The 17,549-nt window shown below is 38.2% G+C and overlaps 1 protein-coding gene across 4 annotated transcripts in view; it reads left to right on the top strand.

Moving 5' to 3' along the window:
• The window catches only part of LOC122788239 (complement C1q tumor necrosis factor-related protein 4-like), a 300,318-nt gene that overhangs the window by 254,444 nt on the left and 28,325 nt on the right, over positions 1–17,549 (top strand). The gene's annotated exons all lie outside the window — the stretch shown is intronic.

The raw sequence follows: 17,549 nt of genomic DNA, 5'->3' as shown, positions 1-17,549 counted from the left end.
CTGTGTCTTAGAAATGAAGAAAAAGGGCAAGAAAGAAATCGGAGGGCCAGGGTGTACTGTAGAAATAGATGAGACTCTTTTTACTCGAACTAAAAGTAATGCTGGCCGTATTCTCCCTCAACAGTGGGTATTTGGAGGGATATGTAGGGAGACAAGAGAGACTTTTCTTGTAAAAGTTTCTGATAGAACAGCCGCAATATTATTTAATAAAATCAAAGAATACATTAAACAGGGCATTACTATTTATTCAGATTCATGGCAGGCATATCAAACTCAACAACTAGAAGAAGCTGGTTTCACTCATGAAAAAGTAAACCATAGCTACAACTTTGTAGATCCAAACACAGGAGTGCATACACAACACATAGAGAGAATGTGGGGATCTGTTAAGTGGAGAAACAAAAAGCAGAGAGGCACTGCAAGACACCATTTGGGCTCCTACCTAATTGCATATATCTGGCGTGAAACACAGCTTGCACTAAATAAAGACTTATTTGATGCAATCTTGACAGCAATAGCAAACAATTTCTCTCCATACAAAAGTGTAACCCAGCAAGTGAACCATCTACAAGTATGCTTCCTTAATCAGTGAGAAAATATTTATAAATATGTTGCTCAAAACATCCAGAAGACATCCACATAAATACTATGTAAAACATCCAGAAAACATTGCAACAATAACTGCTATCCCCAAAAATCCATTTTGTCAAATACTACAAGAGCGCTCTTAGTAACTTTAGCCTCCATCGTCAAGACTTTCATCTCTTTTTGATTGTTTAGATTCGATTGCTAATACCTTTAACTTCAATTATTTCCTACAGTATGTCAAATAAAACTAGTTATTTACCAACAAAAATGTGTTGCTCCAGATTTCTTATTCTCAGGAAAAGTTTAGTATCCAATTTTGTAGTAATCCATCCGCAGTAAAAGCGAATGAACATTTCCCATCGTCCTCAATTCACTTCTGCACTAAGACAGCTGTGCAAACAATTTTGATGTCATAAAGCAAGTTTCACATTTCTGCATTAATTAATGCTACTAATTTGGGACAAGCTACGTTGTACCCAAAGAAAACATCAAACTCTGTCTAATGTTTAGTCCCACAATCCATTTTTGGGCCAACAAACGTATTACTGCAACCGCGAAAATCTGGTTGCGATAATACGTAAGTACCCATAAAATCTTTGCGCTATAACATTTCACACAAATAAAGGTAGGAAGTAGACTTTCCAAAAATGTTCAATTAAGCCAAGGCGACTAGACAGGGGTGTTCTGTTTCTCATCTGCTTTTTGCCATTTATCTTGAATATTTGAAAAGTAGATTGAGGCAGAAATCAGTAAGGGATTATAAGCTGTAGGCACTTACACATGTTGGCAGTATTCGTGGATGACTTACTTCTTTATCTGACAGATCCTGAAAGGGATTTGGGAGTAATATTTCAGGAATTTTATCACTATGATAGAGTTGACGGATATGAGATAAACACACACAAGACTAAAGCCATAAAGATTAATTATTCACCTAATGATAGGGTTTGTGACTTTTTGAGTGATGCAAATGCCGTTAGTTTACTTAGAATTGAAAAACCATTAAGGACTATTGTCCTGAGCACAAAGGATATTTTAAGTAGAGTAAAAGACATGCATAAAATTAAAGAATATTTGTCTAGACATGACACAGAGAATTCAGACATTTCAGTGGCTTTTTTTACTTCTTGTATTATGTGTGACTCCTCATTCTTCCTTCAGATGAGTTTTACAAAATTTATAAGAGCAGAACAGAAACCTTGGTTGGAATGAACATTATAACCTTACTAACATATGCATGAAACATTTCAAGGCAGCTAGACTTAAATGGTATAGGGTGATACTGAACCCAAACTACCACCTAGATGGAAAACCATCTTAATACCACATTTGGGAGCTATCAGAACGGTATCAAATTTGTTAATGGACAAAAGGCTTGGCAGGGAAAAGGGCAGAGGGGTGCTGGTGGTGCAGATAATTAAGCTGATGACAAATTAATTGAAAGAGAAAAATACTATAATTTGGTTGCTCAGTATGCACAAGATAGGAGAACATGGGTGCTTTCCAAGATGGCTGCACACTGATCAAGCCCTCTTAACTTCAGCTCTCTCACTGTGAAAAAAAAAAGACAAAGGCCAGGAATTCTGTCACTTTTAGTAAATTCAGTTACTGGCTAGTATGTACACGTCCTGGATGCCAGAAACTAAGAGAGCCTGAAAGAAAATCAACTAGAAAAGGTAAAGAGAAAACACTGACGAAGAATTCTGCAGCTGCTCAGCAAAGAGCAGTTCAAGCTTCAGTTTTGGTGTAAGACATGGCTTCCAGTAATCTACAGGAAAACACAAGTCAACCGTGTTCACAGCTTATTAAACAAAACACTGAAGGAGTAAATCAAAAGTGAGGAAATTTAGATTTTTTTTTTATTGGAAATGCCTCTTAAAATATTGTTACATTCCTGCAACTGTTTATGATTTAATTCAGTGATGCACCACTTTGTTAGAGATGTGATAGTGCTTCAGTAGAGGATTTTACGCATATTCTTGGCAATGTCCTTAATTAGGACAATTGAAGGGGTAAATATAGAACTTGTGGAATGTTATTTGGCCTGGAAAGGTAGTAATCACAGCATCTCTCTGTATGTTTAGCTTAGAAAAAATAAAGGGGTTAGTGAAAAGGGCAAGGACTTTGTTGGATTTATTTCTGTTTTTATGCATTTTGCCCTTGTGGCTGCCATCTGTCAAGCCCCTTTTTCCACTGAGACTTCGGCTGTTTTATCAGAGCTGTCCCAGGGGTGAGCATCCTGCTAATGAGGACATTTATTATTTTGGCCTAACCGCTTCCCTTGGTAAGGGACATGCAACACACATCACTGTGGAACACAAAATGCCTTCCCCTACACATTTGCACACCTCCATGCACTTGTTCAGTAAAGAATATCACCCGTCAGTGGCTTGGTGTGTCACATGTATGTCAACAGGTTGTGGGCCCACCTCCTTCTCTGAAGGACTGGTACTTCCGTCAGTTAAGTCAAGCACCTGACTTGAGTGGCCAGGGCTTTAGCTTTCTAAGTCACAGGATCTGGCTTGCTGGATTTGTTATTTCTAGCTATGAAGAAAGTAATTAGCTGAAAGTGGAAACAAAATGAAACACTAGCAAAGATGTCAAGCAAAATTATGAAACAGATAAAGAAATGGAACTTTAGTCATTACATATAAATGTATGAAGAAAAACATATGCTGAAATGGATGCTGCAGGTTGAAGGGATGTCTGAGTCATGAAATAACTTCATTATATACTACACTGTGGGTGTTTCCTTCATATTTTAGTGTTCAAAAGAACCAGTACTTGCAGAAGTTCCAGCATGACGAGCAAGCAAAGGGCAAGATATTACTTGAAGATTCACTCTATATTGGTGTATAGCACTGGGGGGGGGGGGGTCTAAAGTGGATCCCAGAAATTACTGAAACAACAAGTCCAATTTCTTACCAGGCTGAGGAAAAAGACTGGCGTATTTCCTATAAGAGGCATTCTGGTCAGCTAAGGCAGAGACTTGCAATTTTTTGAACACTGACACTCATGCAGAAGTGAATCAATGAGACAATGGCTGTACTGATATGCACAATGCAGGAAATGAGTCATTTTCCATTCGTGGCTTGTGATCTGACACTACACAAGAGATTGTCATTCAGAATAGTCAGTCTGATGTATCAACAAGCCAAAAAACAGTCCTTAACTGAGAAAATCGCATAAGGTTTAAAAAAAAAAAAAAAGCCTTGGCATCTGGCATATTGACTAGTAAAGTTACTGGCAGTAGCTTCGAACTTTCAAATGAATGGGTCTGGTTGTGTGTAACTTTTGTAAAAGCTACCTGGACTGTGTATCTGCACATTGAAATACAATGTTATGGAATTAAATTACTGAACTGGTTTTACCTAAAATAGAAGGTCGTCTGCTCTAGTTAGCTGTAAGTAGCTCAGTAGCGTCCGTCTGTGCACTCCTACATAAGGTGACTACATGTGTGCACAGTACTCATTCGCTCTTAGTCTGTGCTCCGTAATAAATGGCTTTGGGCTTTGCTGTGGGTCTATGGGTGAATATCTTTACAATATGTAACAGTTGCAAGTGAATTTAAGAACGGGCACTGTAGGTAGATAAATGCAAAATCAACATTCATGAGTGAAATGGGGAGCAGTTAAATAAAATATTCTGCTTGTCACTGATTTTTCCACTTAGGATCATTCAAAGATTATAAATTAGCAAAGTACAACAAAAACTAATCAGATATGTAGAAAATCCTCATACCATTGCTTGAATTTAAGAAAATGGAGAATTTTAAGGATTCTAAATTGACAGGCTAACAGCAAAGCAACCAAAAAATCTATACACCAAAACAAGATGCTCAAAGACAGAAAGCTGAAAGTGGTTCTCTGTAGATAGCAACCTCCTTACCCCCCCCCCCCCCAGGAATCTACACCCCTTCTTAATATAATAGAGATTTGTGGGGGACTTTTTGATTTTGGCATCTGTGCTCTTTCAGTTAATTTGCTGCCAGTCAAATGTCTTGCTGAGTTTATAATGGGCCTCATGCTTCACAACAGCCAAGTAGGTTGACAGCAGTAACAAACTGAGGGCCCAACACTGTTGCATGTATATTTATTTATACATATATATATATAGGTTCCCTTCAGAATCTCGAAATCCTGAAATCTTGAAATTTATAAGGCCCGAGACCATATGATGAGGTTTCAAATTCAAAATTCTGAACAGAGATCTGCATACAGCGGAACAGGAGATTTCCCTTTTCCTCACTGTAGTGTGATCTTGGGTTGGCATATTTAAGAAGCGGGGGTGCAGGGGCAGAAACATTTAAATAGTTGGGTTTTTGGATTTGTTTGAATTTTAATATTCTGAAACATCGATCATATGATATTGATGTTTCAGAATTTGGATTCTAGAGTGAATCTATATATATATATATATATATATATATATATATGTGTATGTGTGTATATATATATATATATATATATATATATATATATATATATATATATATATACACACACACATATATATATATATATATATATATATATATATATATATAGGGTCTATATTAATTACAAGCGTAAGTGCATATGTGCGACTTCGAAATAGTCAACACATAATGCATGAAAATGCAAAAGAGTGAACAGCCACGTAAGCAAATTTTTCCCTAGGGAAAAAACTTACATGGCCGTTCACTAAAAATAAATAATTTAACATCATAAATAGGTGGGGGGCTTTGCCCCACCACACCCGCAACATGGGGGGGCTTTGCCAAACACGCTAACTAAATATAACAACTCTGAGATTGCACTATATGGAAGGAAAGGGCAACGCTAGGAAGTGGCCAACCATCTCCTTGCTCTATGTCAAATTCATCAAATGCTTAAATGCGATTGATGAATTTATTGTGCTCAAAACGCATTTGTGTCATTCACCTTTCATTCTGCTAATATAGACCCATATACATATATACACACACACACACACACACACACACACACTTTGTGAAAGTGTGAGCTTCTTAAGATGCATCTTTAAGTATACTAAGGGTTACAATTTGTCATTTAACACCAAACACTATAACTCCTATCCAACCACAGCATTTCATGGTTAGTATTCAGTTACACATGGGTCATAGTCAGTCTAGTTTGTGCAAAACAATAATAGATTTATATTCTTTTTGGGTCTGTGCAGTGGGGACTGCTCAAACACAGAGGCTGGCATTCTTTCTGAGGCATTCATGTTATGCTTTGTGACCCAACAAGTTGCCCAATGTTACCTTGAGAGGCCTTACGTTATTGTTGGGTACCAGATCCATTTTTCAAGACACATGATTCTTGACTTTCTCTTTGGACCACTGCACCTTCCCTGTATACTGGTACCCCTGCCCACTGTACTGTAATTATACACACTTTTTTCTGGGATGTATATCATACCCTGTCCCTCTGCTCCACTCTATAGGTAGTCTGTCTGGCTACTATTCCTGGAGTGCTCCTAGAATTTGGGGACTTGTCATTACAGCCCTCCCACCAGTGAAAGAATGAGATCCACCCTAAGGCTAGAATATTTCAGCCACAACTAAGTCAACCATCACAAATTAATGTCCCCTGTCTTAGTTCTGATAATCATATTTCATTGTATTGCATCTAAATATTTGTTTTTATGATTACTTTGCGTAAATATTTTGTTTATTCTTGTGCTTTTCAGGTTTTATGATAAATGATACATTTTCTGAGTATTAACTTCTTTGTTCTTAGTATCATAATGACTTTTTCTCATCAAATTATTACTTTCGGTGCTATGTATAAGAATGGCAAGAGATACCAAAAATTAATAGATATATGGATCCTTGAGTCTAGTTTTTGTGGAGAGGGGCAAACATTGACAATATTAACAGGCATACTGATGATCCAGAGGAAGCAGAATGTAAGAAAGTACCGCACTTTTATTGGTGGGTCTTGATGCAGAGAAAGCATTTGACCAGAGTAGACTAGGGACTTCTTGAGCCTTGGAGAATGGAAGCATTTGTTTTCCCTGATACAATTATAAGGTTGATTAGAAGGGTCTATATTGGCAATCAGCAAACATTTAAAAAGTGAACACTGATTTATTGACCCCATGTAAAAAGCTTACAATCCAAAAACTGGGAACAGCAATTTTTTTCAGGGAAAAAATCGATGTTCTACAAAAAAAAATAAATAAATGCTTTAAAACTTCAAACATTACATAACGTGGGGGATTGCACACACACACAAGGCCCCTACACCACCCCTACTTAAACATACCAACTCCAGGATCACACTACAGTGAGGAAAACAGCAAAGTAATAGAGATTGCTTATATGCCGTTTCCTATTTTACTGTTTTGTGCTCAAGTTCAATCAAGATGCATTTAAAGGATTGCATTTTCGATTAGAAAACTATGAGGGATCAGAGGTGCAAATTAAAAGTAGGTGGGGTCCTCTCCAATAATTTCTACTTGAGCAGAGGAACCGGAAAAGGCAGGGTTGAAAGCTTTCCCTTTGTTGTTTGCATTATATTTAGAATCACTGGCAAAGAAAACAAGGGACTCAGAAATTCTGGATATAATTGGTGTGGTAGTCCTGAAAAGCTAGCTCTATTTGCAGATGATATTATTCTATACATGACAAAACCAGAAAGGGACATTACAGTGTTGTGGAACATTTTAAGACAGTTTCAAATCTTCTCAGGATACAAAATTAGTAAAGCCAAAACAAAGGCAGTAATGGTAAATTATATAGCCACACACAAATTGGTCCAACAATATCCATATTTATGGGGACATGTTAAATTAAGTATTTAGGAGTATGGATTAGAAATTACTCTGTGGTGGCAGCTAGTGATATGTGGGAAGAGACTAAACAGAAAATAATACAAAAATTGAGAAACTGGAAGTTTTGTTATATGGATATGGATACTAAGATAGAAACCATTAAAATGTTTTAGTCCCGTTAGTCTTCCACACAGATTAGGCATACTTTTATCAACTGGAGGAGAAATTGTGGATAGCAGTTAAAAAAGAGTTGAAGGATTTTATCTGGGAAGGAAGACAGCAAGGTCAAGTGGGATAAGCTGATTCTACCAATAGAACAAGGTGGACTAGGATTACCTAATTTGAGGGGGTATTTTAGAGCAACACAGTTAAGGCTCTTATACATAGCACAGGCAGAAAACTATAATTCATGGTGAAAAGGGATGATGATGACGCAGGGAGGAAGCGCAAGAAATAAGGAGTGATTGGGATTTTGGATGCAGATTCTTAAGGAGAATAACCAAAATCATACAGAGTATTTTGTTCATAAAATAACAGGGAGTCTTCTAAGAACCAAACCAGCACAAGAATGGAGAAAAGAGATTTTGTTGATAGGGTTGACTGTGGTCAGGGATACAAATAATAGGCAAGAGGGGGCTGGAATTTATTGGAGAAAATTAGCAAAGGAACCAAGGTATTGGGAACAAATAACTAGAAAGGGAAAGGTAATAGAATTGGAAGAGGCCAAAAATGTATTTGGACTGCAGGTTAGAGATTGCCTTCCCTATCAAGGATTGATATCGGAGTATAGGCAAAGGGAAAGAAATAGGGGGCTCCTAAATGAAAGACCAGCACTGGTAGAATTTTTAATAGAATCTAGAACAGAGGCTGCCATTAAAAAAGGAATAATTAGTTAAGCATATAAAATACTGCATGATAATTACAAGAATCAATCCAAGGAGCTTAGAAAGGATTGGGAAGAGAGATTGGATAAGCAATTCACAAAGAGACAATGGGGGGATATATGTATATCTCCTAAATATGCAAGAAAGTCTAGAAGATTTAGGATCTTTGCTTGGAAGTGTTTACATAGGTATTTTTATACCCCAAGTAGACTCTAAAGAATTTTTCCTCAGGTGGATAGCAAATGCTGGAGGTGTGATGGGCAAGAAAGAGGTAGCTGGGAACATATTTTTTTGAGATGTGATGAGCTGGCAGACTTTTGGAATTCCCTGCGGGCTGCTCTGTTGGAGATGCTGGGTGGGTAGATTGGACTGACTGGGGAGATGATTTTTTTTTTTTTGAGTTATGCTACAGAATTGAAATTGCCTAGACATAGTAAAGGCTTGCTGAGTCTAATTTTGGTGGCTGCCAAAAAAGCAATTACTAGAAAATGGAAATCAAAGTCTAGACCAACATTACTAGAAGTAGTGAATATAGTAACTGAGATAAAACAACTTGAATTGGGATCTTTAGAAAAGGGAAGGAGCAAACTACATAGAAAAAATGGGAATTGTGGGAAAAGTATATGCAGAGCAGGAATGAGGTTTAAGCAGCAGGATTTGAATGAGCTATATATAGCTTAACTGCCAATAACTAGAATGTTTATAAGTGATTAATAATGTTTACAACTACAGTTGTTTCAATGATGTCTGTGATGTAAACTGTTTACAACTAAAGTGATTTCATTTTGTATGTTTTTCATTTATATAAATGTAAGATTGCCTTTGTCACATGTGGAAATTTAATAAATATGTTGGAAAAAAACATATTCAAGAATAGAAAAAATCATGGTTAGCAAAGTGGATGTTTATCTTGCTGAGAGTTTGCATACACACACTGTTTCTTTATCAGGCCATTCTCCACTGTGCATAACACATATGTTGACAAGAAAAGGTTTTCAGAAAAAATGAAGAGCTAATCTGTATTTTTTGTCAAGTAGAACACTTTCAAAGCATATCTGATTTGTTTTAGACAGTAGTAAAGAACTTTCCCCACAGCAGAGAATGGGACAGGTATAAGGAAATGCTTAATGAGCTTTGTTGATGAGAAACAATAGTAAATTTAAAATGGGTCAGGTTTCATGCAAAGCTACTGAATGAACAGGTTGATGTGATTCATAGCAAGGAAGGGATGAAGTCACATTGCTGAAGTTATCAGATATACGGAAACAGTTCTAGGTCACAAGGTAGATCAAGCTAGGAGAATTCTTAGAATGTTATTTTTTAAATAACCCCAGAAAGACAAAAGCAGTAATTGATAAGGCTTAGACAGCAGAAGGAGGACAGATCGATATGCCAGAATGTGCATCAGAAGAATGGGTTTGTGGGAAACCTGGAGTATACTGGAAAGTTTTGTTCATTTGTTATGAAAAAAATAATGAGACAAAATGAGAGGGAAAGATAAATAAAATAAGGGATTACCTAAGCAAACTTCTATTAAGAAGATGAAACAAGATTAGAGGAACTGTTTGATGTACTGAGGTAGAAACAATATTAAAGAAACAAATGAAGGCTGGATGGTTTACCATTAGAAATATATCTAATGGTTAAAGACAAATTTAATAGCTTTACTCTTTATGTGTTGGTAACTAGAGAAACCCCTGAATACATGGAAACACTATTATTGTTTTAAGCTATCATAATTGTTCATAAAATGGGCTGCAATTCTTCCAAGCATGGGTCATATTGACCAGTACTGATATCATGATTATAAATTGCCTACTACACTGGTTGGCAAACTATTAGTGTCAAAGGAAAAAACTTCAAAGACCAATGCACGTAAGGTTCAGGTATGGCACCTTTTATTACTTGCAGCAAGGAGACAAAAACATGCACATACATGATTTTGCCTAATTACTAACAGGCAGTATGCTTCTCTTATACTGTTCTATAAAATGTTACTTTCTATGGTTGACGTAGTTAGACACAGCTTTCTGTATTGTTCTACAGCAAATGTTACTCAGATTTCCTGCTGACATGTTCAGATTTGAAACTCACTATATGTTACATAGAAAATGTTACTTGGATTTCCTGCTGACATGACTGGATTTATGAAAAACATTTGAGAAAAACAACCTGACCTTGGGGGCTGTATTTTCTTTAGCCCATTATAGGCTTCTATTGTGCAGCTCTAATACATATGTTACATTTCAAGGTGCTTTTCTAGCTTAGGTACAAGTTAATGCTGATTGCAGTTCATATTTTCAAACAGCCTTTGTCTCCATTATCAATAGCTTCTGCAGCTGTGTATTTTCTCATAGCATAAGCGGAAAATCAATAACTCTTTGCTTAAATCTCATGACATTAGTAGAAGTGATACATCTATTATTATTTCCCTGACACTAGCAGAAATTGAATGCTTCCCTGTAAATTTCCAAAGCATAAGCAAAGATCATAACTGCGCATATTTCATGACATTACAAGATTGGAATGATTCTGCAGTTCATACAGATTTATGCAGTGTGAAATAGAATAAATGTGTTAACCCTTTTTAAACCTCGAATGCACTAAGCATATTACTAATACATATTTTTCTAACATTTCCCCCCTTTTAATACTTTATTCTACTTTCAAAATAAGCATAAACAGTTTTTCTTCCCTAACCTCTTCCTACTCAGGATTTGCAGTTAAGAGAGTCATTCAGTTTAAACTTATGAAAACATTTTCAATTTTTCAACAGTTCTTCAAATTCAGCACCTTGATATAAGGTTTCTGAAACTGACATGTCTATAAAGTCTTTGAACAGTCTTTTCATGCAGGGGATGCAGCAGCAAACACATACCCCCAGTAGGATCATTCCTACACAGATGGCAATCAGAATGTTCATTAGGATACTGCCCCACCCCCAAACAATCTCTGGAAAAAGTCCATCAATGGATTTGGTCCTGGTCTGGTCATGGCCGACACTTGCTGAATTACCTCAAGGTGATTGTCTATCTCGTGTTTATGGTCAGGAATATATGAACAGCACTCCTCCTGGATTAAAGCACAAGTACCTCCTCTCGCCTCTAGGGTGAAGTCGAGAGCCATGCGGTTTTGAAGCACTACAGTTCTCATGGCATTCAGTTCATCAGTCACCAATTCTAGAGTGGAAAAGGTTGCATTGCTCATTACTTCGAGAAGTTTAGACAGTTTTCTCAGCTCCAAGATCGATTTCACTGCTCCATATGCTGGTAATATGCCTGCCCACGATATAACAGAATCACTCAAGTCCATGTGTGTTAGTCCATCGCCCACAGCATGATGATTTTTCCAGGGTGCATCGATTTGTCCTACTGGATTGACAGGCTTCTTGATGGCTTCTCGAACATTTCGAATTTTTCCTCGAGGTAAAACTGCTGTGTGTCGTATGGCTGGAAGCAGGTAGCCCAAAAAACAACTGACAGACCAATTCTCAGGTAACCACTTATATGTTTTTCTACCACATACAAAATAACAATCTTCTACTTTAGTAGTAACTTTACTATGAATATACACTTGCCCTGAGTGAAACATTTTTCTGTCAATTATAGACAGTTGTTTATAGAGAACAGAATCATGTCTTACTTCCTCAACTGTTTTGTGCATCAATTTAAAAAATGAATCATAGTTTGTATTACAATAAAAACCTGTGTTATTAGCTTTAGTATAGCATCTATAAGGAACAGTCACATTGCAATTGCTCCAGCCCACCTGAACTGTATCATTTTTGTAAAAACACTCGGGTCCCTTTGTTGAACAGACAAGTGCAATGCTATTTTATCTTGTGCTGTAATAGTTGATGTATCATGAACCAAGTTTTCCCAGGTCTCGTTGACTCCTAGGGGGACTGAAGTTAACAATAACCCCCCGTATGCTGTTGGCAAAGCTGTGCAAATCCAGCAATTCGAGACATTGAAAGTCTAAGCATACACATATTTGATTGCCTGGTAAGTATTGAAGTTTGGGTGCCAGTCTATGTGCAACTCTTCACGTTTATTCAGTTCAGTTTGTGTGGCTGGGAAAGGGAATGGCCACAACAAAAAGATTATTGTCACTAGTACAGTTAACAGGATGATTATGCAATACTTCTGAGGAAAAGGGTGTTCTGCATTCCTATTTTCTCCAACTCTTCCGAGTAGTTTTATTTGGATTTCTCTAGATTCTATCATTTTTGCTTTTAACATGTGGTCTTACTCTCTGCCCTAATAGGACCTTCAGCACCGATGGTTTCTTCATTGGGGTTGAGACGGATCAGTCCTATTGATCTGACCCCCCTTTGTAGCCAGACTTTATGCTTAGGGCCCCAATGGAGAGGTAAGATTTTTATCCAGTTCAAAGTTCTTATCTAGTTTGCAGTATGTCAGGTGGATCCACGAGGCTCGCTCTGCGATTTTGACTGCAGTGGGTGTCGAAAGAAGCACTTGGTATGGACCTTCCCACCTTGGTGACGTCCAATTCCTCTTTTTAATGGTTTTCATCCAGATCCAATCCCCAGGGATCACTGCCACTTCTGATGTTTCGGTTTGTTCTTTATCTGAAACAGAATTTGACTGCAACAGATGTTTAGAATTCAACAAATTTCTCATATATTTGGCTAGTGTACAGTCAGCTTCCTGGTCTGCGAGCATGAGAGGTTTCCACTGGGGTATATAATAAGCCCTTCCAAATAGTTTTTCAAAAGGAGTCAATCCTTTTGCAGTCAAAACAGTTCTCATGCTCAACAGTGCCAGGGGCAGACAGTACACCCAATTCTTTTCTGTTTCTGCTATTAATTTTCTTAACTTATTCTTTAAAATTCCATTATGCCTCTCAACTAGCCCTGCAGATTGCGGATGGTATGCACAATGATTTTTTAAAGAAATACCAAAATGCTTACTTAACCGTTTTATGGTTTGGTTTACAAAGTGTGTACCATTGTTACTGTAGATCCTTTCCGGAATGCCGAATCTAGGGATGATTTCTTTAACAAGGATTTTTGCTATCGTAGCTGCGTCTGGATTTTTGGTTGGAAAGGCTTCCACCCATCTGGAAAACATATCTACAATGACAAGACAATACTTCTTATTTTCACATTAGTTCAATTCTATGAAATCCATACAGATAGTATGAAACGGATATGGTGGTGTAGGGAAACTCCCTTGCTTGGGCTTTAACGTCCCTTGTGCATGATGTTTGTTACAAATTTGGCACATCAAACAAAATTTTTTAGAATAGTTTGTAAATCCATATGTTGTGAACACTCGGTTCAACAGCTGTACCATCCCCCCTGTTGAGACATGGCATTGCCCATGGCTCAACAAAGCTGCATAGCTAAACAAATTAGATGGTAGTATCAGTTTCCCTTCTTTAGAGATGTACAGCCTCTTTTCGAGAATTGCTCATTTTACCCATCTTTGTTTTTCAGCTTGCGTAGTGAGTGTCTGCATTGTCTTTAACATTTCTAAGTCTAAAATCTCAGAGGGTTGTAGTTCCTCATTTAAAAGAAATACTTCTGAGGCTGCCTGTTTTGCAGCTGTATCAGCTCTCGCATTACCTTTTGAAATCCTATCTTGTTGCTTGGTATGAGCTGTGCATTTACAAATAGCTACTTTCTGAGGTAACTGAATAGATTCTAAAAGATCTAGAATAAACTGTGCATGATTGATAGGTTTGCCATTAGATGTTATCATTCGTCGAGTTTTCCACTGTTGCGCAAAAACATGTACAGTAGAAAAAGCGTACTGGCTATCAGTAAAAATGTTCACACATTTACCCTTTGCTAAGGTACATGCCCGTGTCAAGGCAATCAATTCTGCTGCCTGTGCAGATAAGTTGTGTGGTAAAGGTTTTGCTTCTATAATCTCAGTATCAGAAACTACTGCATATCCTACTAGGTTCTATCCTGCAGGACCCCTTTTGCACAAACCATCCACGTAGTATGTCACCTCGGCATCATCCAAGGGGACATCCGTGAGATCTTTTCTAGGTAGTGTCTTTGCTCAATCACCTGCAGGCAGCGGTGTGGTGTGCCATCTGCAGGGTTGGGAGCAAGGTAGAAGGGTTCAGAGTCGTGCATCGCTCAATTGTCATGTGAGGTTGGCTCAACAATATAGTCATACAGGAAAGATGCCTAGCAGGGAAAAGATATGCTACCTTCTCTTGCAGTAAAATAATCGTGACTGCATGAGGCACTCTCAAAGTGAGAGGGTGGAATAAAACTACTGAGGCCGAAGCCTGTACTGTCATTGCAGCTGCAACTACTGCTTGTACACAGTGAGGTAAAGACCGTGCCACTGCGTCTAGTTGTGATGAATAATAAGCAATGGGGCACTGCTTGTCCCCATGCTGTTGTGTTAACACTGATGTCATATAACCTTGCTTACAATCTACAGTTTGGAAAAAACGTTTATGGTAGTTTGGTAATCCCGGAACTAATGAGGACACTATTAACTGTTTCAGTTTGCAGAAAGCAGATTCTGCCTCTGGTGTCCATTGTAACAAATCCTGTGCTGCCATAGGCTTTTTATATATCAGGTCAGTCAGAGGTGCAGATTCCAAAGCATAGTTTGGAATCCAGCTCCGGCAAAAATTAGTTGTACCCATGAAGGACATCATTTCCTTCTTGGTAGTGGGTTTTGGTGCTTGCAAAATTGCTACTTTTTTGTCCTCATCTAATGTTCTACCCTCCTTGGATATTACATATCCTAGATATTTGACTTGTTTTTTCCAAAGCTGCAGTTTATTTTTGTTTACCTTATGTCCTTTAGCGGCTAAAAATCATAATAGCGCTATGGTATCTTCTTTGCAATCTTGCTGGGTGGGGGCCGCCAGCAGGATGTCATCAACATAAAGTAAAATCTGACTGCCTCTTGGTGGGGTAAATCCCGCCAAGCTGCTTGCCATTTCTTGTGAGAATATTGTTGGACTTTCACAATATCCCTGTGGTAGTCACGTATATGTATTCCTTTTCCCCTGAAATGTGAATGCAAACCAATACTGGCTGTTGGGGTGTATCGGTATCGAAAAGAACGCATTGCTGATATCTACCACAGAAAAATATTTCTGCTGAGGTCTTAAATCATTCAACAGGGTGTGTGGGTCTGGCACTGTAGGTGCCATTGGTATTACTGCGTCATTTACAGCTTGTAAATCTTGGACCATACGCCATTCTCCATTTGCTTTCTTAACAGGAAATAAGGGTGTGTTACATGGTGAATCAGGAGATTCCACCAGCACCCCTTCCCTAAGTAAAGCTGCTATAATAGGTTTGATTCCTACCTCTGTATCTTTTCTTAAGGGATACTGTCTCTTTTGTGGTCTAAATGCTGACTTTGGCATGATGATAACTGGTCCCGCTGTACAAATAAGTCCTACATCTGACTTTCCTGTTGACCAGAGAGTCTCTGGTATATTTTGTAAGTCATTTTCTTCCTCCTTTAATAGGAGTGCTAATCAGCTGTTCTTGCTAGACTGCAAGTGTACAGCTGGGTGGGTCTGAGTTATTCAATTCAGCTTCTGTACTTGTATTTCCTGTTCTGACAGTTCTAATTCTGTCTGTTTTTCCCATCTCGTGACTTTTTCTCCTAAGTCTGCCCATTCTATGTTTCTGTCCTTAGTTAAGCTAACATGTGGTAATCGATTAGATTTATAGAGTGCAAAGAACTCCTGGGGCAATGAACAGCTAGCTACACTGTTCCCTTCTGTGTCCCAGTACAGATTACGTAATATCAATCTGTTTGCACGATTTTTAAACAATTCTTGCTCATATTCCTTATCAGGTCCTGGCGTGTTACAATAATACAGGGTACAGTGCAACAAGTGTTGCTTATCGATGTCAAGGGAGGGGAACTTGTTGATGGCTAAATTCATCAATTCTTCGGTTACAGTCCCTGGACCAGTCATAACCAAGTCCTGGCTGTACCAATAAAACATTTCACCCTCCGATTGCACTGCAAAGGTATCAATTTGTCACTGTGCTTCCATACCCTGCATGGTTGGGACTACTGTTATACCGAATAGCTGCATAAGGTCTCTGCCCAAGAGGTTTACTGGGCATTTTGCAGAAACAACAATTTTGCTTTTCTGAGTCAATCCTGAAACAGGATCAGTTATTGCAATGTTACGGAGAGGGCTCCTGCACAGCTGTCCATTAGCTGCTTTTACTAGTATGTAATCAGGTGACTCTGAGTTTTCTGGCAGTTTGGAGGGATGTATCAGGGTTCGTGATGCCCCTGAGTCACACAAGAATTTGACTTCCCTCCCTTCTACCAAGAGTGTAACTTCTGGTTTTGTGTCTGCTAAATAGAGCTCCAGGCTCAATAAAGCTAGGTCTAATATTTCATTTTCTTCACTGTCCATAACTTCCTGCACTTCCTCTGTCTCTTCTGTCACATCCTCTACTCCTTCTATCACATTCTCATTTGTCCTTTCTCCGTTATCCCCTTCTAGTGATTCCTGACTATCATATAGTCAGTCCTCACCCTCCTTGTCTTCTGTAGTTGCCTTCTTGTTTTTTTTGCAATCCCTTGCCAAGTGTCCCTTTTAACGATTTAAAACATTCTCCCCTTTTCTTTCGCCCTTCAAAGTCCTCTGATCGCTGATCAGATTGTTTGTTTCCCTGGGCATTTTTCTTGCCCTTTTTCCCCGGACTGTACTACATAAACTTCTGCTCTATCTTCTACAGAAAATACTTGAGCTTTCCTTTTCTTTTTGCTATTAAAATGCCTTTCGGCATGCCTAGCATATTCAAGTAATGACTGTAACCTCCTTGTACGATGATCTACCATGTGTTTTGTAATAAAACTGCTTATGGGTGCAATACTGCCTTTTAAAAATGCATTCTTTAACTGCTCTTCATATGGGGAATCTTGTGTTTGATCTTCAGGAACCTGCATTCCACAGTGGTTATTAAAACATTCTAATAATCTGACATAATATCGGTCAACAGTTTCACCTTCTTGTTGGATGTATTGATTAATGCAAGTCCAGTTTGCCCTAGGCTTCCATTTCTCAGAGATGCGGTCTGTAAGACCTTTTACTCTGTTGTCTAGTTCTGCGCTGCTATGTGGGAGGGGTCTGTGTGCAGCGTCACAGGGATTCCAGTTGCCACTAATCATGTGCCAGTCTGGCCCCACAATTTGTCTAACTACTTTTTCTACCTCTTCTCCATTAAATTATAACTTAGCCTCATTCCTTGTAAATCTTCTGAGAACTTTCTAAAATTAACTTTTGGATGGGGAATTCCCTCAGTGGTTTTCCGGA

The sequence above is a fragment of the Protopterus annectens genome, chromosome 13.part0 (genome assembly GCF_019279795.1).
Source record: "Protopterus annectens isolate FY-2018-M chromosome 13.part0, PAN1.0, whole genome shotgun sequence".
Taxonomy (NCBI): domain Eukaryota; kingdom Metazoa; phylum Chordata; order Ceratodontiformes; family Protopteridae; genus Protopterus; species Protopterus annectens.
The sequence above is the reverse complement of the archived record's forward strand: the minus strand, read 5'-3'. Positions and strand labels throughout refer to the sequence as shown.